General features: G+C 44.4%; 1 protein-coding gene across 1 annotated transcript in view; it reads right to left on the reverse strand.

Moving 5' to 3' along the window:
- The window catches only part of LOC115593872 (Krueppel-like factor 7), a 64,135-nt gene that overhangs the window by 27,518 nt on the left and 13,002 nt on the right, over positions 1–23,615 (reverse strand). The window lies entirely within an intron of this gene.

A 23,615-nucleotide genomic window follows, 5' to 3' on the forward strand; every position in this document is an offset into this window, starting at 1 on the left:
ACATACGATACCAGGGTTTCTGTGCCAGCACCAAAACAAAGCTGCTCTCAGTCCGGTTCCCACAGAGGCCTTCGTCTCATGTGAAGGATTTGCTCTGTGCCCTCTCCTCCCCCCACATGTTGATGAAACTCAGGTGAAGTGTCGTAGTCCACAACACATTTCTGGAGCTTCACAGTGAAACAGAGCCGAGGCTGAAGTATCTGGAGACTCTTCTGTAATCGCAGACTGCAGCAGAGATCACAAACTGACGTGCAGTCGGCCTCGTGCATGCTAACACTGTTAGCGCCGCAGCTACAGAGAAGACTTCAGCTTCATCATGTTTCACTGTGAAGCTGCAGAAACGTTTTGTCGAGGTGTAATTGTGGTTCAATCGACGGCGTCACTGTTAATGTTTAATGATTTATTTGTCTTCTCTCACTTATTGCTGTGGCTGCTTACTGCCTGTTTTATGATACAACTCACTGTTATATTTCATTTGTCACATACGCCCACTCTGCATGAAAAATACAATTCTTATTCTTTACATCATTATAAAATGTCAGAAACATTGAAAAATGTCTAAGTTCTGTCGGTCAGAGACACAAAGATACTCGATGATGCAACACAGAGAAAAGAAGTATACTCTCACAGTGGAGCGGCTGGAACAGCTTTACAAGTATCTAAATGATCAACTATCAACATGGCAATCATTAACTTGATTAATGGACCAATCAAGATGACGTACAGTGACAGAATTATTTAAAACCTGTTGTAATTTCAGTCTTCCAACCATATTTATTTCAAAAGCAGAAAACAAATAAAGTCTTTATCTCCGTCTGTCCTGGTCCCGCTCGTCACCACGCTGTGACCCAACGCTGGGTCATGACCCTCAGTTTGAACAGCGCTGATCCGCACTGGTGGAAGTTGTAAAAGCAGATGACTTCTCTTCCTCTTCTCTCCGCTCCGTCTTCCCCTTCGAGCTCAGCTGTTTCTGGTGTGAATGTGGTCACAGCCGACGTTTCGCTGGAATTTTTCAGCGTTGTGGTTTTTAAGATGAGATCTGCACGTCTGCATCGACCTCGACTTCTTCTCTGAGTCTACGTGTCTGAACCGGACCTGAGTCGACACAATCAGGAGACCAAAGGGAACGATTCTGATGAACCCGGACACACTGAAGTACCGTCACGCTGACAGACAGACGGGTCGGTTCAGACGGGGTCATCATGTGTTTTAAAACAGGAAGTGATAGAAACAGTGTGAAGTCTTTCTCACACTCAAATACACAAACTGCTTCTCTACTTCCTGTTTGCAGTTGTGACCCTGAAGCACAACTCAGTTCTGTATATGGTGAAGTCCGACTGTACAGACGACGGTGATCAGGTCCAAATCCTTCTTTGGTATTAAAACTGTCTCAGTAATGAAGCCGCCGCCCAGCTGAGGACACAGAACTACATCTGCTGATCTAATGATGCAAAAAGCAAATTCACTCAGAGCAACAACTGCCTCCAGTACAGTACTCGAGTACATGTACTTACTGTACTTTAACTGGTGTGGTAGCAGTACAGACGCAGCAGGAGTTGTAGAAGTAAAAGTACCACGAAGCAGTACAGGAGGAGCTGATCACACCCTCATGACAAGGAGACGACCTCAGTGATGGACTGTAACTAAGTACATTTACTCAAGTACTAAATCTGTAAAGACACGTGCATCATACTGCAGTAGTTTTTAGTCATATTGAGTTATCTGATCATTTTAGTTACAAGTTACTTTGCAGATTACTGCATCAGAGAAAAGTAACAGATCCTTAAATTACATCTGATGTTCAGTCGACACAGTTTACAGTAAATACACACATGTATCTATGTTTAAGTTACTTTACTTGTACTTTTGATACTTTAAGGTGTGATATTTACATATTAGTACCATTTTATCACAATATCTTTACTGTTACTGGAGTTTGACCTTTGGGTACTTTTGCAGATCTGATTACGGTCCAGCAGCCAGAAAGTATTGTACGAAATTAAAAGTATTTTACTGAACTCGTCCTGCTGTCGGTGTGCGTGTCGCCCTTCAAAGGGAGAGTATTATAGTATTATATACAGGAACTGGGAGAAGTTGTGTCACAGTAATAAAACCTGTGCAGCAGTTTTGACAAACAGCTTCCTTCACTTGATTTCTGGTGTTTCACTCACACACAGCTGCTGATTTACGAGCACAGTCTGCGGTTAACGTGCTGAAAATCTGAGGTTCAGCACAAAGTCCATCAGAGACTTCTGTGACTGAGTCCAGAACTCAGAGAGTCCATGAAGGAAACATTCGGGTCGGGTTGAACGTGACATCATATCTGGACTTTCCTTCACTGATACTAACAAGTGGTTTTATTCATTTATCTGGTTGCTGCTCTGCTCTCTGCAGACTCACACTCAGAGCTGTGTGCTGGTGTTACGGGCCGACATGTGACCCGGCTCCAGTGGATTCCACAGTGAGGTGTGGCCTCAGCCAATCAGCCTGGGTGTGGCTGCGAGCGCCACCCCTCCCCCACACACACACACACACACACACTCACAGGGGACAGAGACACTGGTCTCTCAGTCCCATTGTGACGGGACAGAGCCCCCTCTGTGTCTTTAAACAAAGGTGAAGGCAGCTTGATGTCACACCTTCCCCCCAACCGGCAACCAGCACACAGCCAGCCACCGAAAACACACCACACAACCTCCACCAGCACCCGACTGTCTTCTAGTTTTCATCTGGTCATTTCAAACTCCACCACTATCCAGTTTTGACTCAATAAAAATCAGCTCCTATCATTTAGCGGCAGTTTGAACGCACCGATTCAACCGATCTCACCAATGAGATGCAAGACACAACGTCACCAGACTCCCTCCACAAATCATCTGATTCTAAGAGTTGTTTCATGAAAGAGAAACTGAACAAGCTTTGTGAAACGGTTATTACAAATTCTGAATCATTGTTTCCTTCTTGTGAATTCAGCATTAAATCAGAACATGGAGAAGTTTGTTTCTTTGTGTTAAACCATCCTGTCTGTCTCAGTGACAGACGGGTTTATTTGCATGTAGAGCAGGAAGTGAGATCTGATCACAAGTGGTCACTCAGACGCAGGTTAGTGTGTCAGGCGTCAACCGACAGAGTTCCCTGTGATTTCTACAACAACAGGAGCAGCAGATGGACCACAATGCACTGCAGCTAGAAGAGAGGTGGCACTTTAAGTACCGAGTGCAACTTCTGAATCATGTTCATGCTGGTATTGGTTGATTTCCTGTTTCTAGGATGCACTCAAAACTTTACATGACAGCAATAACTTCCTGTGTCGTGCACGAGCGCAGGAAACCGTAAATGATGCAAAGCTGCTGTTAAGAATTTGACTACATGTAAATCATAACTGCACGAGGAACAAATGTTCAAGAAGTCTGAATTCTGAGAAAAAACAAGATGAACAGAATTAAACTGACAGAGAAAAGAGGAGGGAAGTTTAACCCTCAGACATCTTGAATCCGGGTTTTGTTCTGTGAGAGCAGACGTTGTCACATTATATGGTTTGGAATCCTTTACAAGCTGCTTCTTCTCTCCTTTATCTTGTGTTGTTAAACTGCTCTCTGCTCTGATTGGCCACTTCTCACCTGCCTTTCATGCTCAACCTGTCGACTCAGCTTTGTTCTCAATGCATGAATAAAAATGACTCTCCCTCAACAATCGAATGATCCTGAACCAAATCAACGTCATCACCTTTGACAACAGGTAGTTGTTGACAACAACTACCTGCTCACACCTCTGAACCAAACCTCATTCAGATATCTACGCGTTTTTAAAAGTCACGACTGAAGAAGTTTGTTGGGGGATTTTTGCAAACAGAATTTCCTTATAAATCAGATTTGGTGCTCGTCAGCCAGCCGTGATCTGAAGCACTTCTTTCTTTTTTTGTGAGGCACCATTGTTGACATTTTTAGGTGAGTGTCTCGAGGAAGGAGGATTTGTTTTTGTCTGCTGGAAAGAGCTGAAGGCTGCGGGCGGTGCAGCTGAAGGGCACATCTCCACCCGCGGCTTTACGTCAGACGCACTCCCTGAAATCCAACTTCTTCTCTGAAATCATCACAAAAAGCTGATTTTATAAATGTTCTCCTTCTGTCAAAAACTAGTTTGTTATAATAAGTTGTATCTGAGATGAACTAGCAGCTGCTGCTCACCCTAACGACCTGGTCAGAGGATCATTCATGTGATTCTTCAGGTTGAATTCTTGTTTGAAAATGAATTTGCACCTTTGACCAACAGAGCACTGCACGAATAACATATTTTTTCAGATTATCCCTGAAGTTAGTTCAAACTTTAAGTTGGTTTTGTTTAAATATCTTGAGTCTGAGTGTAAACTACAGACACAGACCTTATATTTCAGACATCGATTCAAAAACTGAGAAAAACTGTGGCCCCTTTTCACACTTTCTAAAAGTGACAGAAGCAGAAAAGCTTCAACCTCTGATAAACTTTCTACATGCTAGTAGCTAGTAGCTAGCTGCTAGCTGCTAGCTGACAGGCTAACCTGATTATCAGAAAGGTCCAAGATGCTACATAAACAAACTGTAGCCTCAAAAACTATATATGTAAAAAATAAAGAAGAGGAGGAACCAGGAGGAAGAGGAGCGTGATCACTGAGGTGGAGCTCGTTAACGGCTGTCTGCTAGAGAGCTCGTTAGTGAACAATTAACACATCACAGAAAACATAAAGAGCAGCTGTATGAGTTATTATGAGCGCCTAGCACTACCATGTTCCAGTGTTAGCAGTTAGCTCCCATGCTACCACAGTTCTGGAATAATAAACCACAACCAAATATTCTGCTCCCATGTGCAGGTTGATTTCAGGACGACACCAGGACATTTTACAGCCATCTTTAAAATCTCAAGTGTTTAATATTTATGAGTTTTGAGGTGTTTTCTTCATGTTTTATGTCATAAACAAATTAACGTGTGCAAACATCGGTCGGTAAATGCATCCACACTGTAATCACACACAAATATTTCAGAGTAAAAACATAAAATCTGTTGTTTTGCTGAAGTGCACTGCATTATATTCTGCTAACTGGACTTGCTGGCACTTTAATGAGTTGTGAGCAGCCTCATCATTCGCACTGAGTCCAGAATAAATCTGCTCTAAATATTTTGGATGTGGAGACGAGCGTGCTGCAGCCAGACGCGAATCGAAGCGGATTTCCAAATAACTCCTCCGCGTTTGCTTAAACCTTATCTGGGGCTCCGGCTGGGTGGAGTTCAGACGGAGCCTTGAAGCACTAAATCACAGGAAAAACACAGCAAATTGAAATTTTAAGTCGTCTGAACTTTGTGGAGTCGTGCTCCGGCACACGGGCCACACCCATCCTACGACTGCGAGCACAACGAGGCAAACACTGAGAATCTTCTGCAAATCCCACTTGATCCACATCTGCTGGAAGACAAGGCAGCGGAGGGCCGGAGGCCAGGAGGTGTGTGTGTGTGTGTGTGTGTGTGTGTGTGTGTGTGTGTGTGGGTATGTGTGTGTGTGTGTGTGTGTCCTCCCCCCAGAGGAGGGTCCCACTGTGGAGTTCCAGGAATAAAAAGGGTGGGGTGGGTGTGACCCTGTCAGCCTCTGATCCCACCACAGGAAGTCAGTATGGGGGTAGTCGAGAGGGACGAGGCGGACTGAACACAGACGGAGACGGGACGGCGAGTCGAGTCGAGGACAGTTTTAGTTGCAACAGAGTGGAAACAAATAAAAGTAAAGCTTGTCGACTGCGAGCGAAGTTTGAGAGTTCCCGACTGTGTTTGGTGGAGAACAGATGAAGCAGCTGTAAACGTGTTCAGAGGAAGTGAAGCCACATTTACGTCAAATTTAACAATGTGCTGAAACTTTTATGTTTCTTTGTTTCCATGTTTTTTTTCTCTTTGTGTTCGTCATAAAGAACGCAGCGAATCATAAACCTCAGCAGAAAACATCCAGAAGATGTTAACTTGTTTAAAAGTCTTTGTCATCAACACTCTGAATCAGCGATACCTTCATGATTCTGGAGTTGGAGCGACATCTCACTTCTCTCTCATCTCTGTTGAGAGCTGCACATGCTCAGTACCGACCTGGAGGACACTGACAATGTGACGGTGGTTATTTTTTCATATCTTTAACTTCAGCGTCTCTTTCAGACTCGTGTCGACTGAACGAAGTTCAAACTGTTGGATGAGTTAACAAACGAGCGTCCTGAACCTCATCATGCGTCACAGCATGGCGCCTGATGACCGCTGAAAGTCTTTGTGAATCCGTCGCCGCTGGGTTTGTTGTTCTGCAGACGTCCACTAGCGGATCAGTCTCCAGTTTTCAAACAGGCCATTTTTCATATCTATTTTTATCTGGTGAAGGCTGACTGAGCGTGAACTGAACACTGTGTCTCAGCCTCATACGGTCCCACACATTCACACCCGCTCAGATCAGAACAACCCGTCTGTTACTGCCGAGCCGGAGGCAGGCGAGGAAGCGAGGAGGCGAGTCACGCCGCACGTTTCTTCATTCACTTCCACCAAACAACGGAAATGTCTTTATTTCTGTGATGTGTGGCGGCGCAGAGATGGAGAGCTGACAGGAGGGCGGCTGGAGGAACAAGCTGCTGGAGATGACAGCTTCACAAACATTTCTACTTTACATTCATACACTGGTAAAAATAATGGTTCAGAACAACCACGGTGTTTGTGTGCTCGTCTCCTCAGCTCACCTGAGGTCCGGGCAGGGAAGGTTCGTCTAACTGAGCGAACCATCAGATATATTAAATCACAACAGGCCCGTTAACAGCTCGTCAAACCTCTCTTCTCTGCCCTCTCGCTGTCTGGGATCACCTGTCCTACAAAGCTGTTTAAAGACGAGATAAACTCAACAATTGCCAGAACAAATGTTCAGTTATCAATCTTGTGTTGAGAGATCTGATCAGTTTTAGCCACATAAACACTTATAGTTAGAAAACATCTAGTTTTATCGACTCCTCGTCAATAATATCCACATTTGTTGCCACAGACGTCGAGTTTTATCATCACAAACTCTTCACACTGTCAGTTCTTCTTTCATCTTTTATAGATTTTGGTTTATGTGCGTGACCTTGACACTGAAGCACCAGATTATGTAAAAAATCTGGTGTTTTCAGGGACTATATTCAAATTCAAGGATATTCCAGGCCTTGAAAACATTATCTGTTAAAAACAAGACTTTACAGGATGAAGTAAAAACACGTGCGGATCTTATTTTTTACAGTGTGTGTGAGGGAGAGGGTGGAACAGAGACACTATCTGGGTCAGCGCTCTCCTCTCCGTCACTGCTGCCTCCCTCCAAACCCCCTCGGCCCTGAGAGTGTGTGTGTGTGTGTGTGTGTGTGTGTGTGTGTGCGTGCGTGTGTGTGTGTGTGTGTGTGCGTGCGTGCGTGTGTGTGTGTGTGTGTGTGTGTGTATGTGTGTGTGTGTTTTGGGTGGGGGTAGGGGGATTGCCCCAGTCAGCCACACTCTGCTCATGCCCCCACATGGTCCACACACACACACACATACGTACACATGTACCGTTCACGCCTGGTTATGCCCACACCCATGAACACACACACAGCAATTTTCAACCAAAAACCCTATCGAAGGAAACACACACACACACACACACAGAGAGTCGTGCAGATGAAGAGAATTTGTTTCCGTCTGGCTCCAGTTTTTTTGTTTCTATCTGTTCGACTTTCCTTTAATAGTGTCGGTTAACTATGCAGCAGTTAGCAGTTAGCAGCAGTTAGCGGCAGTTAGCAGCAGCAGTGTGAGCTTCACTGTCACCTGAGGTAACTATGATAACAATCAGCACGAGAAGAGGAAGACAAATTACCAAAATAAAAGTGTGGCAGAAGGTGTTTTCCCTCCTAACGACTGGAGGCTGCGGGTTCAGTCTCAGTTCACAGCGTCGTCTAACATCCTGCGACACGCTGTCGATAGCTTTTATCTATCAAACAGTCATTTGCCAGCACGGAATGCAAAAGCAGTCAGGTTCAGTCAAGGCACTTCTTTATAGATTTCACAGCATCTTTAGGAACATTTGGACTCGTTTCAGTAGAAATAAAAGGACAAAGACGAGCTGCTGCAGGAGGACGAGTACAGGTCGAGTGGCGATGGCAGCCGTAGTGCAGGATGGGATTCTATGGTTCTTTGTGTTTGCAAAAGAATTTAATAGTATAGTACAGTAGCCAATTTTAGCAGCAGATGTTTGTGAACACACTGTCCGTTTCACCCGAATAATCACCAGACTCCCTTAACAAATCACACAATTTTCAGGGTTGCTGCATGAGAAGAAATGTTATAAATGTTTGATTCACTATCTACAACACATTCTAAATGATTGGAGTCTTCTTGTAAATTCAGCATTAATATAACACATGAAGCCAACTGTCTTCCACAACATCACCAGACTCCCTTAATAAAGATTGATTTAAGGAGTTTTTACGTAGCGTAAAACTTTATATACGTAGTGAAACTGTGTGTGTGACAGATTGTAAGTCATCGTGTCCTTGTTGTAAATTCAGCATTAAATCTTTCAGCTGAAGTTGTTTGTCTCCTTGTAAAAAGTGTCAGTTTGTGGCAGCATGTCTGTGCCAGCCTGTCTGCTTCTGTGTCTAAAGTGCTAAAGTCTTACCTGCCAACATTGATCAGCTGTTTGAACACACTGTTTACACTGATTTCACCATTTACACTCCATTTATGAAAGAAGAAACATGTTATTGATCTAAACATGTCACATGTTCCAAAGACACTAAACAGTAACAATATAGGCTACTTCTTTGTCCCCGTGGAGAAAGTCTCCAGACTCCCTTAACAAATGTGTCAGTTTAGTGAGTTGTTGAGTTGGAGACACTTTATAAACTCTGTGAAACTCTGTCTCTGACTCATTCTGCATTATTTGAACCTTCTTGTTCATTCGGCAATTGTTCTACATGAACTTCTTTCTGTCTTTGAGTAGAAACATGGAGTCTGTTTGTCTCCGTGATGTTTATTTGCATACAGAGCGAGGAAGTGACATCAGATCACCGGTGGTAACTGGAGACGCATGTTAACACCAGGTGTGAACTGGCTTTGACAGTAACTCTAGAAGCATTAAAGCACGTCTCTCCAACAAACACAAACGGAGCTGCCATAAATATTTGCATGTGACAGCATATTATTTATGTTCGGCCAGTTATAGATGGAGTGAAGAGTAATACACCTGCAGGTCAGCAAGGACAGAATTACCTGCAATGTATTTGCATTATTTATGATTTAACTGAAATGAAAATAGAGAGAAGAGAAGAGAAGAGAAGAGAAGAGAAGAGAAGAGAAGAGAAGAGAAGAGGAAGGTGGAGTAGATTAGTTGGAGGAGGGCAGCGAGGTCAGTTCCCATTGGTTTCCAGTCGAGGGTCCAAACATTGCACAACTCCTGTAACTGGAGTCCCTAACACACACACACACACACACACACACACACACACACACACACACACACACACACACACACACACACACACACTCCTCCCCTTACAGCCTCAGCTCAGCAGCAGGACCCCCTCTCAGGGAGGAGTGTGTGTGTGAACATACTTATGGCGTGTGAGCTTTAAGGGTCAGAAGCTTTTGGCCTGCACTTCCTTTATATAGACAAATGTGTGTGTGTGTGTGTGTGTGTGTGTGTGTGTGTGTGTGTGTGTGTGTGTGTGTGTGTGTGTGTGTTGAAGGGTGGGGCTTGGTTAATGAGTGTCAGAGATGAGACGGGTGGTTGGGTTTTCAGTGGAGGTTGGTTGGGCACTAAAGGGCCATGACACCAAAAATCTGCAGTCTGTCTCAGAGACGTTGTGATGAGAAGCTGGAGGATCAGCTGTGAGGGAGACAGGATGTTCTGTTCTGACGATCTGAGCTGCTTTTTATTACTTCACATGTAACAAACAGAAAGTCTTCACTAAACCACATTCATTAGAAATACACCAGTTACTTTTCATGACCTGAGCGCGGCGGTCAGAACAGCATCACTACAACAGGTGACTCCCATCAGGTTTCAGTTTCTGACCTCCAAGAGACAAAGATTGAGCTGAACTAAACAATTCATTCATCCTGAAAATAATCCCTGGTTTGATCCCTGATCAGCACTTCCATATTTCTGACTTTCCAACAAGAAATATTAATAACCTGAAGCAGAGTCGGTCCTCGTCTCTGTGCTGTCAGAAACACAGCGCTCGCAGTCAAATGAATGAGGAGGCTGCATTTTAAAACTTGTCAGAACAAAGTCCAGCTGCCAGAACAACATGTGGGATATAAGGACACTTCTTCTGCATTTGTAAGCATGAAACCACTGGATGTTTCTGACCAGACATCTGGATATTTTCCAGCTGTGCTCGTGGAGACAAACATGATGTTTTCCTGAAACTAACCAAAGTGTTACAATTTAAAATTGAATCTCAAAAAACATAAAGCTGCAACATTTATTCTGCTGATTGTGTTCATTCGACGTTATTTATCTGAACATGTTCTTGCTCAACAGAGAGGAGAGGAGAGGAGAGGAGAGGAGAGGAGAGGAGGAGAGGAGAGGAGAGGAGAGGAGAGGAGAGGAGAGGAGAGGAGAGGAGAGGAGAGGAGAGGAAGGAGGAGGAAAGGAGAGGAGAGGAGAGGAGAGGAGAGGAGAGGAGAGGAGAGGAGAGGAGAGGAGAGGAGAGGAGGAGGTCAGATGAAACACTTTTTTGACACAGCTGTGACCTGAAAAGCGTTGGTCTTCCTCCTCCTCCTCCTTTAACTCTTCCTCACACTCCTACACTGTCAACATGGTAATAACATAAATCAACTTCTGATACATTCAGAGAAATAATAAATATCAGAATCAACCTGACGGACGGAGAGAAGCTGATCACATGATGAGGTAGTATTACATCATCACACGTAAACAACTCGCCTCCATTACACTGTCTGTGGCACAGAAGACAAACTTATCTCCGTCCCCTCCGACCACTCCCTGGCAGTTTCAGCCGCTCCACCCTCCTGCAGCCATGACAGACCGCCGCCTCTTAAAGGGACAGGCGCGTCCTGCAGGAGAGGGGCGGGGCCTCCTGCTGCTGTTATCTGTGATCAGGAGGGAAACTAACAGGAGCTGAGTGACTCTGAGAGCTTCCACCTTTAAAATACAGTTTATTACTCATCTTATTCTACCATCATGAGTCAGAGTGAGTCTGTGAGTGAAACTAACGCTTCAGAAGATCTGATCATCTCCATCATCCAACAGGTGTCTACTGACTGTTCTCATAATCGATTAATAAGATGATTATTTTCTCAATGAATCCTTTCAATGTTTGGGTTTTAATAAAACAAAAGAAAGAAATCAAAAGCATCCAAACACACTCCTAAAACCCAGGACGATGTCTCTGAGGATCTTTGCTTGAAAAATTGATTGATTGCAGATTAATTTTCAGTTGCGATAAGATGACACTTCCTTCCTGTGTTAGACACAACAGAACACACTCAGCAACACTCGGGCAGCCGGCCGACACACATCGTATCTACGACGGATCAGAGAAAGTCAAAAACAGCAGCTGACGACTGTCCGTCAGATCGTCTGACAGCGGCAGGAGGGACGGGTCAACAATGGCTGACCAGAGATGTTTCCTGCTGCAGGGGTCGAAGGTCACTGCTGTTTCACAACACTGACTGTCTGCTGAGGACACGAGCACATTACGTAGAGACAGACGGAGGAACAAGGAGGGCAGCTGAAGTCACAACGAATAACTTAATGTCTCTCACTCATGTGGCCATGAAACAACCCGCTGATTCATTCGGCTTCAGCGTTTCCTGATAATTCCAGTTTTGCTTTTTGTTTTTCGCCGTCTGAATGCAAAAAGCTTTTAGCACTTTCCTCTTTTTGTTCTCTTTGTCGTCATGACATCAACACACAGACCTTCAGTCCTCGTCACCTGCTGCTGAGCTCGTCCACCTTCACACTCTGCTCGCTGTCATCTCGGCTGATCGGGCAAAATAAACACAATTAACTCAATAATGTTCCAACTAACAGATATTTAATAGACACACAACAAGTGTCAGCATAAACATGACAATTATAAAATGTATTTCCTTTTGTATGTGTACATTATTTCATGTCTTACTTAAAATACAACTGTACAAGGAAAGTGTCCAACATAAACTAAACTGTAAAACTAACTTTAAATAAAGGAATATTTCAGAACATGATCAAGTTTTATGACAAGTTTATAAACGTAGATGTGCCAGAAACAAGAACAATATTTCACCTGCGTTTGTTCTGAATCTGTGAACAGCGACGGTGTCGTATCACACCGCACCACATCAGCACCGGCTTCATAAATCCTCCTCTCTCCATTATGTTGACATCAATAAGCTTCTCCTCTGTTACAGCCATCCAAACAAACCGTCAGGACTACCATCCGACACCATCGCACGATCGCTTTACACTCGGCCCGCCGTCGACTTTATATCGGCTGTCTTCATGTTTGACACTCGAGCATCAAAACCTCGATGTAATCTGACTTCTATGAGGAAAAAACGCTGCAGGCAGTTTTCAAGGAATCTAATCGAGACGGCAACAAGGAGGAACCACTGAGGAATCCTGAAACACTGGTTCACCATCAGGTTCATGTTTACTGTAACACACACACACACACACACACACACGCACACACACACACACACACACACACACACACTTTGTCTGGTTCAGCTTCTTAAATGTGACGGTTTTCTGCTTTTCTTTGTCATTTTTCTGGCAGTACACAAAGAGTCTTTGGTTTTTGGACTCTTGGTTGGACGACAGACGACGTTTGAAGACGTCACAGACGATTAATCGATTAATCATGAAAATAATAAATAAACTGTATTTTTCCTCGTAGTGGAGAGAATCCTGATTTATATGAAGTCCTGAATCTCCTATTTATGATAATCTTTCATAATTTTTCATTATCATAATTGTTTGTTTTCCTTTTGATTTGTGTTTTACCTGCCTTTTACCTGCTTATACCAGGTGATACCAGGTGATACCAGGTGATACCGGTGATACCAGGTGATACCAGGCAATACCAGGTGGTACCTGGCTTTTACCTGGTGATACCAGGTGATACCTGCTGATACCAGGTGATACCTGGCTTTTACCAGGTGATACCAGGTGATACCTGGTGATACCAGGTGATACTGGTGATAACTGGGGATGACTGGTGATACCAGGTGATACCAGGTGATACTGGGGATGACTGGTGATACCAGGTGATACCAGGTGATACTGGGGATGACTGGTGATACCAGGTGATACCAGGTGATACTGGGGATGACTGGTGATACCAGGTGATACCTAGTGATACCAGGTGATACCAGGTGATACTGGGGATGACTGGTGATACCAGGTGATACCAGGTGATACCTAGTGATACCAGGTGATACCTGGTGATACCTGGTGATACTGGGGATGACTGGTGATACCAGGTGATACCTGCTGATACCAGGTGATACCAGGTGATACCTGGTGATACCAGGTGATACCTGCTGATACCAGGTGATACCAGGTGATACCAGGTGATACTGGTGATAACTGGGGATGACTGGTGATACCAGGTGATACCAGGTGATACTGGGGATGACTGGTGATACCAGGTGATACCAGGTGATACTGGGGATGACTGGTGATACCAGGTGATACCAGGTGATACTGGGGATGACTGGTGATACCAGGTGATACCTAGTGATACCAGGTGATACCAGGTGATACTGGGGATGACTGGTGATACCAGGTGATACCAGGTGATACCTAGTGATACCAGGTGATACCTGGTGATACCTGGTGATACTGGGGATGACTGGTGATACCAGGTGATACCTGCTGATACCAGGTGATACCAGGTGATACCTGGTGATACCAGGTGATACCTGCTGATACCAGGTGATACCAGGTGATACCAGGTGATACCAGGTGATACCTGGTCTTTTGGACCAGACCCGTTTGTTATCCGTCCCTGAGGTTCAGTTTCTCTGGTCTCATGGCGACGCTACATGTCTCTGCTCTTGCAGGTTGGACTGGGATTGTTCGGCCTCTTCTGGCTCTCTGCTGGTCGACTCATGTTGCTGCTGATTGGCTCCTTTATGGCCGACAGATGCTGCCGGTTGGCTGCCAGCCAGACAACGACTCGTCTCTGTAACTTCAGCCCTCCGCTCTGCTCTGTTGACATTATGTTGTGTAGGTCCGACAGCAGTGACGGGCTGCAGTCCTGCGATTCTTTAAAATGTTGCTCATAAAAAACCAACAGCACACACACTTAATGAGCACACAGAAGAAACTGGGTGTGTCTCAATATGGCTGGCAGAGCGAGCGAGGGAGCAGGAGAGAGAGAGAGGCTGTTATCACACCACACCCTGCTGACGCAAAGCTGGCCAACACTTCCCTACACACCCTCTTATCCACACCAACACACACTGCACAAAGTTAGCACACTGTGCACCAGTCAAACACAAATTACCCAACACACACACCAATACACACCAATACACACCAATACACACACTGACACACGCGTCCAAACCACAGAGTGTGGTCAAAGCACTTCTCTAAAACTCAAAGCTCTTACAGACCAGAACTAACCTCAAACACAACACACACACACAACACACACACAAACAGGGTTTACTTTGTGAGAAAGTCCTCACACACACACACACACACACACACACACACACACGTCTGCTGTCTGTCGAGACATCATCAAGAACAAACAGATAATCGAAACTAATATGACGCCTTCTGAGGGAGATGTTTCTTTCTTTTCTGACGGGGGTTTGAGTTCTTTCAGCAGGAGAACATAACGAGACGCCGACATGGAAGAGAAGAGGGAACATCATGGGTCCAGTCCCAGAACACCGGACCACTGGTGTTCTGGTTGAACTCACTGTGGATCTGTTAAAAAATATACTCAGTTCTCAACCAAATCGGCAGATCAAATGTTAGCTAGTACGATTCAGTAAAACCAGAGAAGTTAAAACATTTCATCATGTTGAAACTTTACGTTTGTTGAGCTTGAATTTGCTGATGTTCTGGTCCGGTTTAGGCACAGAACCACTGAATTAGGTCTGGTTGCCTGTGAAAGAAACGGACCTAGCTCCACAAATGTCCTTTAAAAAAGCACGAGCTGTCAGTGCAATAAGCCTCGTATGTGGCACGTCGATCGTGGACGAATCTGTGGTCACGTTAAATTCTGGATTCTGGGCTGGACCACGGGTTAGCCTCAAATCTAAAACTTACAGAAACTAGATCAGTCATACCCAAAGTGAGACACCATCAGATTTCATCAACCTGATCACAGAGACAGGATTAACTGAACAAACATCACCAGACTCCCGTCAGAGCTGTGATGAGGAGAAGAGTGTCGGCGTCTTTACAAACAGCCACTGACACAGATTCTGCACAGAAAGCCTGAAATGCATGAAGATGCATCCAAACACCTGAAGCGTGCTCAGGCTGCACGGAGCTGACCTGGATGTGTTGACGTGGTTAAAGACACATGAAACATAAGAGAAGCTGTTACATCACTCATCCAACATAAACATCTTATTTCAGACACATGTCACGCAAATACCATCTGTGCCTCCACCTGTCCAACACTCAGGTGGAGGCATGTATCACCAAGGCACCACCTAAAGCTCAACCAGGATAAGACTGAGCTTGTGAGGATTCCCACGCCGGGACACCCGTCAACAGTGAACAAGGGTGTGACCCTGCAGCTCCTCCTCCTCCTCCTCCTCCTCCTCCTCCTCTGCAGCAGTAAACACTCCTTCTGCCAGCAGACCTCCAACATCCAGCTGAAGACTGTCGTACGCTACACTCAGTACGTTTACATGCACAGCTGAGTCGGATTACAGCCATAGTTCGACTTTGCTGCTCAATCTTGCCAGGCTATCTTGGCCAGTTTAGTCCACTCGGGGTAGATTTCACTGAAATCTGTGATGAGAACTTCATTGAGAAGTTTAAGCCTCCATAACCCCGAAGCGCTGTCTCTACAGCCACGGCGTCTCGTTGCGTACAAGTGGCAGATGAGCGGGGCTGTAGCTGCCGCCGACTCGTCCTCACTTGTAATTCATTTGCCAAAATGACCAATAATGGTTTGGATGGCTGATTCAGTATACTCCTGACGCTCTGACAGACGGAGTGATAATTAATCATTACTTGAAGGGAATATTTTCACCGGACATTTTGACCGGCGGGGTCAAAAAATACCGGATTTCGGGAGATTTTACCAGTCTGGTAATTACCGGTAACAGAAACACCTCCGGCTGACCTCTTTACCTCACCAGCAACAACAAACTGCCTCGGCATTCCAGAAAGATGGCGTACGAAGAGCGAGACGAAGCTACATCTTTGTACATTTCATATGTGGTGTACATGATAATTACACACACTAGATGCACAATGGAGCTCTTTCTCTCTTTCTTGCAGTGATTTCAGAGGAAAGACGCTCTGTGCTTCTACTTCTGGCTCACGGCCCCGGGAAAGAAATCTTGCACCTGCGCAGAACGCAAAATCCGATCTGATGGAACGTATACATGCAGGAGTAATGTGACTATCAATCAATAATCTGGGTGTTTTAATCCGACTATGAGAAATCTGATCCAGTCCGATTTTAGTCAGACTAAGGTGTATACATGCATCTTAAACATCCCATCATAGTCGGACTGACACAGTAATTCAGTTTTCCTGAGTGTCATGTAAACACAGTGTGAAGGCAACTGATCCTTCACACCTTTAACTCACGGTCAAACTGAGGTGAACACTGAGAGAACATACGAGAGGAGACAAAACCCGGTCGTCTTCTTTATCGCCGCTGAACCAGGAAACGTTGTGTTTTAAACTTTATATTTGGGCAATGTGACCAAACAGTCCTATCAGATCTGACTGCTGATTCTAACATGCAGTTTTTATGTCTCGGTGACCACTGAAAGAAAAGTTTTGGTCTTATTAGCCTGAGATAACTACAAACCACAGACGCATCCGAGTTTGACATTTGTCAACCTGCCTATCAACCACTGTGGTTTTTTTAGGACACCTGCAGAATTTTTGCTGCAACCAAAACCAGCACTTTCCCACAGTACTCAGAATCATCTCCATCTGTGACCGTGGCGACCGAAACAGGTATTAAAACATAAAGAAAGACAGTTTTAACTCGTTTGTTGTTTTGCTGATAGGTTAGAAATGTAATAATACAAATTAAATAATTTCCCTGTCTGGGGTCATTAAAGTCATTCTATGGACTCAGCTTCTTTTCTCTGTTGGAGTCAAGACTGCAACTATGACAACATCCTTTAAACTAAAGGTTTTTAATGTTTCACTGCAACTCTGAACACACTTTTTACTTCTTAGTTTCAGAGCGATGCACCGACCTGAATAAAACACACATTAGTACACCTGTGATCAGATGTCATGCACATGGACGACGTCTCTTTATCATTTTAGAATATCTGCAGATGGGAAGTGCTGTGTTTGTCCTGCTGCTGTGAGACTGATGTCTTTAAAACAAACACAAAAAGTTCAAACTTAACAAACTCACTTTTCTCACTCTAAACAGATGTTGTCATGAGTGAGTCACAGAATGAAACCCGGCTCGTGTGTGTGTGTTTACAGAGGCTCTCTGGGAGTTTTGGTGGGGCGAAATATTAAATCAGCCTGAACACGACAGAGTCCAGTTTACACGACCCGACATTTAGATTCACTCAGATATCGGACTGTGACGCTAACGTGAACCAACGGAGGAGAACCGCTCTGAAAAAAGAGGCTCTTTTGTTTTAATGTGCGTCATTATTCCTGCTGCGCCACGTGACCACATCAGCTGACCTCCGTCACCTTTAACCCTGTTCACACTTCCTGTTCCAGCTCAAGTAGCTTCACCAATTCTCCCTTAACGTCAAGAAATATTGATCATCCTGTGTGTGTGTGTGTGTGTGTGTGTGTGTGTGTGTGTGTGACCTCATTATCTGATCACCTCCCTCTCTCTCTCCATCATCATCACTCTCTCTTTCCACAGACACACCCTCTCCACCTCAACCTCCACCCAACCCCCCTTCACCACCTTCCTCCTCCTCCTCCTTCACTCCCCCACCCTCCCCCTCTCTCCCTCTCTCTCTCTCCCCTCCCTCGTCCCCCCTTTTCTTTTCATTGTGGCCGTTTTGGCAGCGCGGTCGCGGTTGCCATGGCGACGGGATTCTTTCCCCCCGTTAATGACTGTGGCGTGGTTGGTAGGGGGTCACTCTCCTCCACCACCGCCGCCGCCACCACCGCATCATGGCCTAATCTGAGGTGACACGGCCAATATCCTCGCACAAACACACACACACACACACACACACACGTCAACACGAGTGTGTGCACACTGGCATGCGGCAAACATTCACAGAGAAGAATGCTTGTGTGTGTGTGTGGTGTGTGTGTACAAGTGCATGCACAAACACACACACACGTACACGCACACACTCGACAGGCCCCACCCCTCACCACCCTCCCAACACACACACACACACACACACACACACACACACACACACACACTCATTCACATAATTCAGTCACACATTCCCACCACATTCAACCACACTCAACCGTCCAATAATGAACCTTCACACACTCACACACACTCACACACACACTCACACACACTCACACACACACACACACACACACACAGTACCAAAGCTTCTTCTCTCTTTTTTCTTCTTGCTAACAATAAGTAAAACTCTACATTCTGACGTTTCCACATTCTAATACCACATTTATAAACACTGAACTCCATTTTTCCGGGTTTTCAGACGCGTCTGAGTTTCAACTCTACTTTCAACTTTTGGAGGGCGTGGTCCAAGAATTCAAACCACAAACACACCCGAGCATGAGCCCATGATTGTGAGGAAGCGTCGTTTCAAAGGTGAGACGATAAAATACAATCCAGACGGGACGGTTCTGATCCAAACATTAACCACGACTGCTCATCTGACGTCAAACGTTTACATCAGCTGAGTTTATTTATCGGACATTAGAGTGACGTCGGTCCTGCGGCACACAAACCTGCACGGACACCTGAGGAACGGAGCTTTAAAGATCAAAACACGACAAAAAACAGGACACAGCGCTTCAAAACAAGACAATCTGTCTCACTTTACTTTTCTATTATGTCAAACATTTTAAATATTTTCTAATACGTTGTTGTCGTGACAGATGTTCACGCATGGTCTCAGTTTTGAATGACAACTATGAAGAACACACGTCCCAACACAATCCCACTTCCACAGAGTTTTATCACAGTGACACGTCCGCTGATATCATCTTCAGACAGCGTGTGTGTGTGTGTGTGTGTGTGTGTGTGTGTGTGTGTGTGTATACTATAAGAGTTCTCTGGAAGTACTGCATGCTGGTACGGAAGCGTGCGTGCTTCCTTTATCCAACCCACCAGTCTGAGTAGTTTCCACTGGTGGAGGAAACAAGTTGCATTATTATTTTATATTTCATTTTATAAAAAAAGGACATAATTTACTTTTAGAATTTTTGTCCACATGTGAAAATAGACGACGACGTGAATTTAAAACTTTTGTTTACAAGCAAAAACAAATCCAGATTTTCACGTGTGACATTTTCCTACATAAACGAAATTCACTCTGAGTTATTAACAAAGGTTGTTCTCACCGGGGATGATCCTCACAGATAATTGATCTGACATTTAAATGGGAGTTTGAACTAAAAACTTGTCTCGTCTAAAAGTAAGTAACACTCAAAATGAAGCCAAATTGAATCTATGAGGTTTCAGATTGTCTGTATTTCATCTCTGACGCAGCCACTGTTGTTAACATTAGTAACAGACGCTGCGCTTTTAAGGAGCAACATCTGAGCAGGAAGAGTTAAATGTGTTCATGAATAAAATAATAAGTTTAACTGACTCATATTTCTGACTGGAGATGGGAGTTAGCACTGATGCTAACACAGAAAGCTCCCACCAGCAGCTGCTGACACATCTGGAATACGACTCAAACAAAGAATTGACTGAAATATTTTGGGGCGTCACGTTGGAGGAAACGCCTCCAAACGGATATCAACCGACCGACGTGGAGCTCGTGAACCGGGCTGGATGCACGTGACCGAGCACATCATCACCGCGTGAGCGAGGCCTGAGCAGAGGAGGACTGATGGAGGTGACACTGAGGAGGAGAAGAGAAGAAGAAACGCCAGAGAAGAAGGAGGTGACTCAGAGAGACGAGTGTTAGAATCCACACTAACAAAGCCGTTCTTTCTCACATGACGAACTCCCAGCAGCTTTACGACCTTCAGATAAACCTGAACTCCACAAACAGCAGCAGCACCGGCCTCATTAACAGCCCTGACCTCCTCCACCCTGCTAACAGGCGCGCTGCTTTAGCCTCACAACACAGACATCCTCCACCTTCAGAGTCCTGTTGCCAAATACTGATGTTTCAGTTGGATGTTCGCCAGAGCGTCAGTATTTTATGACCTGGAAGCGAGACTCAACAGTCAACTATCTTTCTGCAGAATCACTAATCCAGCTGTGACTGATGTGTTTACAGACGGCAGCAGGTAAATCCTGCAGAATTCACCTTTAACTTTCATATAGAACTTGTTTTCCCTGCCAGTCTCTTCTGTCTTTTTAAGATGAGCAGATAAAGAAATGTCAACAGCATGACATGATGTTTTTTTAGTTTCCTACAGTAACATTTGCTACCTTCTTGTTTCAGCCACGCGATGCTTTGTGGTCCAGGTTATAAATATCAGCATTTGAGATTTCTTCCTCCAACAAAACACATTTGAACAAACACTAAAAAACAACATTTAAACACGGCCAAGAGACATCAGCTGCATGCCAACAGCTCTGAGCTAAATGCTAATATTATTGTAGCATTGTATTACACTCACAATAAGATAGATAGATATACTTTATTGATCCGAAGCTGGGAAAACTGGGCTGGACTGGGACCGGATCGATGCCAACAGTCACAGAAGAACACAACGCAGAAAGTAAAGACGAGGCAGATGAGAGACCAGAACAGACGGAGATGTTTGGTCAAAAAATACCACAAATGAAGAAAAGAATTAAGGCTGAGGTTGATAAAGATATTTAGACTGTGATCAATATATCATGACAAACTCTCGACAGGTAAATATCGTCCCTCTGAAACATGTTGACAGTCTGATCCGTCGACACTTCTTCTTACAATATATCAGGATGTTGAGAAGCACAAACTTCACCTCGGATATCAAAGATAGAGATTTTAAAACCTCAGGGATCAAAAATAGCAAGAAGTGGACTGTGATGAAGCTTCGTCTTCACACACAATCAGCTGCTTAACGAGTTACTCAGTTACACTTTCATGAATGTCTCAGTGAAACGGTCAGGAAGGAAGTCGGAGGATGATCCAGCAGGTCAGAATCTCATCCGTCTCTCCACGATGGCGCTGCGACGGAGCAGCGAGATCATGTCCCAACACAGGCGGCAGGAGTTTAAGAGTGAAAACACCGCCCAAGACTTTCTAATGAAGCCTTTTAAGTTTTATTAGAGTGTCAAGAAAACACTGAGTCACTGAGTTTCAATCAGAGGAGACATAAATCAGTCTGCCCTGATCGTGATCCACGACCTCACAAACATCCCGCTCAGAACGCGTTCAGTCCTCCGGCGCTCCATCAGGCTAAAAAAGGAAAACCTGTCATAATTTTAAACGACTAAACTGTCAAACTGTTATATATTCATCACGCTCGAGTAGTTTTACGGTGAGGAACAAAACTCGATTTGGCAGCGTACTTACTGTTGCATTTTCACAGTAAAAGCTTTCAATTAAAGACAACTTATTAAATATTTTCAGCCCAGTCACCAAAATAAAATGTTGGATGTTTCTGCAAACACAGTAACTTTAAATTTGTACATTTCTATATGTATTATATCAGCACTTCTACAATCTGTCTCTTATCACTTTCACATTACAGTCGCATGCCAGAGACCACTGTTCAAGCTGCGTTTCAACATCAGTAAGCGTGAAACCGCTGCATATTTCAACAAGCACTCACACAGCTTTCAGACGTTTAAGATGATATTTCTGAACGGAACCAGAACATAAACACAACGTTGTGACGACAAAATACAGAAAACTGAATGTAAAGAAACTTGTCAAATGTAAAATTTCACATGTGGAAACAAAAATGAGTAAAACACACAAACATATTTTCACATGTGGCTGTTAATGTCATACTTCCTGTTGTATTTTCACAGTAAAAGCTTTCACTCAAACATTTTTCATCACGTCTTAATGTTGCGAGTTTACTTTTTAGTGCAGCTTTAAACCTTAAAACACAAACTTTAAATAGTTTGAGACATTTTATATTTATTCACAATCATTTGATGTTAGTTACAAACTGTTTTGTTTTTGTAGCTCTTGTTTTATTTTATTTTGGAGAACTGAACTATTCTTAAAATCAAACATCGTCTGGTTGGTTAAATCTGAGTTTTTGGAGTTTTTCTTAGTTATTTCAGTGAATGAAGAGTCTCGAGGTGTTTGATTGCTGGTTGGACCAAAGAAGAAGAAATCTCTAAGACTTTTCACAATTGTTTACCATCTTATAGACCAAAGGATGAATCGATGAGTCATGGATATAATCTCGATGACAGTATCCGTCAGTTGATTCTGTACGAGTGATCTAACGCCCGCTCTGCCTCGCAGTCTGAACTCCAGGAAATGATGCGTTCCCAGTTTGTTTGGACTAAACGGGAGGAGAACTGGAGATGTTGCCAGATCCATGAAAACATCCGAGGATGACGGATTATCACATTAAGACGTTCAGAGTTAAACTGTCACTTCAACGTATAGTCAACACAGATGGCTGCTGGGCCGGCCAAGCTGCTCGGAGGAACTCAGTCGGAGTGTAAACAGGCTCACAGAGTTGTTTTCTCCACCCGGCCACCACCTTTCACTCGCTCCTCTCCATCTCCCTCCACCCTCCTCCTCCTCCTCCTCCTCTGCTTCTCCTGTCATGTTGCTGATTGACAGGCCGGTTACAGATGGAAAGAGAAACGGACTCAGACGGTCCGGGTGAGTTTTATTCACAAACAGCTGCCGGTCCTCCGTCTGTTTACAGCTTAGATCCACCGAGCTGAGCCGTCAGATTAAACCGGCAGGAAACTCCAAAACAAACCACATTCAGACGGTTTCATGGACAAAATGGACAAAAACACACAAAAAGCCCACGACGGACAGAAACAGTGCATTCAGCTCTGGGAGCACAGGCTGGTTTAGTCTAATCTGACCTTTATTTAAGAAGGCGAGTCACTGAGAATTAATTATTATCTACCATGTTACAGTAAGTAACATCTCACTAAATATATGCACATCACTGACCTTTGTATATCCATGAACTGTTCCAGCCAGTGACACACGACAGGTCGACCGTGACAGCAGCTCACTGTGACCCACAATTACGTTTCCTGTCAGGCAGCGGTTCTGTTCAAGCTGTCGTCGTCATCACAGCACCAACGCCAGGTGACGGCGTGCAAAGAGAGGAGGAGGTCGAGGAAACCAGCGCCAGATGTTTTGACTTA

This window comes from Sparus aurata, chromosome 13 (genome assembly GCF_900880675.1).
Source record: "Sparus aurata chromosome 13, fSpaAur1.1, whole genome shotgun sequence".
NCBI lineage: Eukaryota > Metazoa > Chordata > Actinopteri > Spariformes > Sparidae > Sparus > Sparus aurata.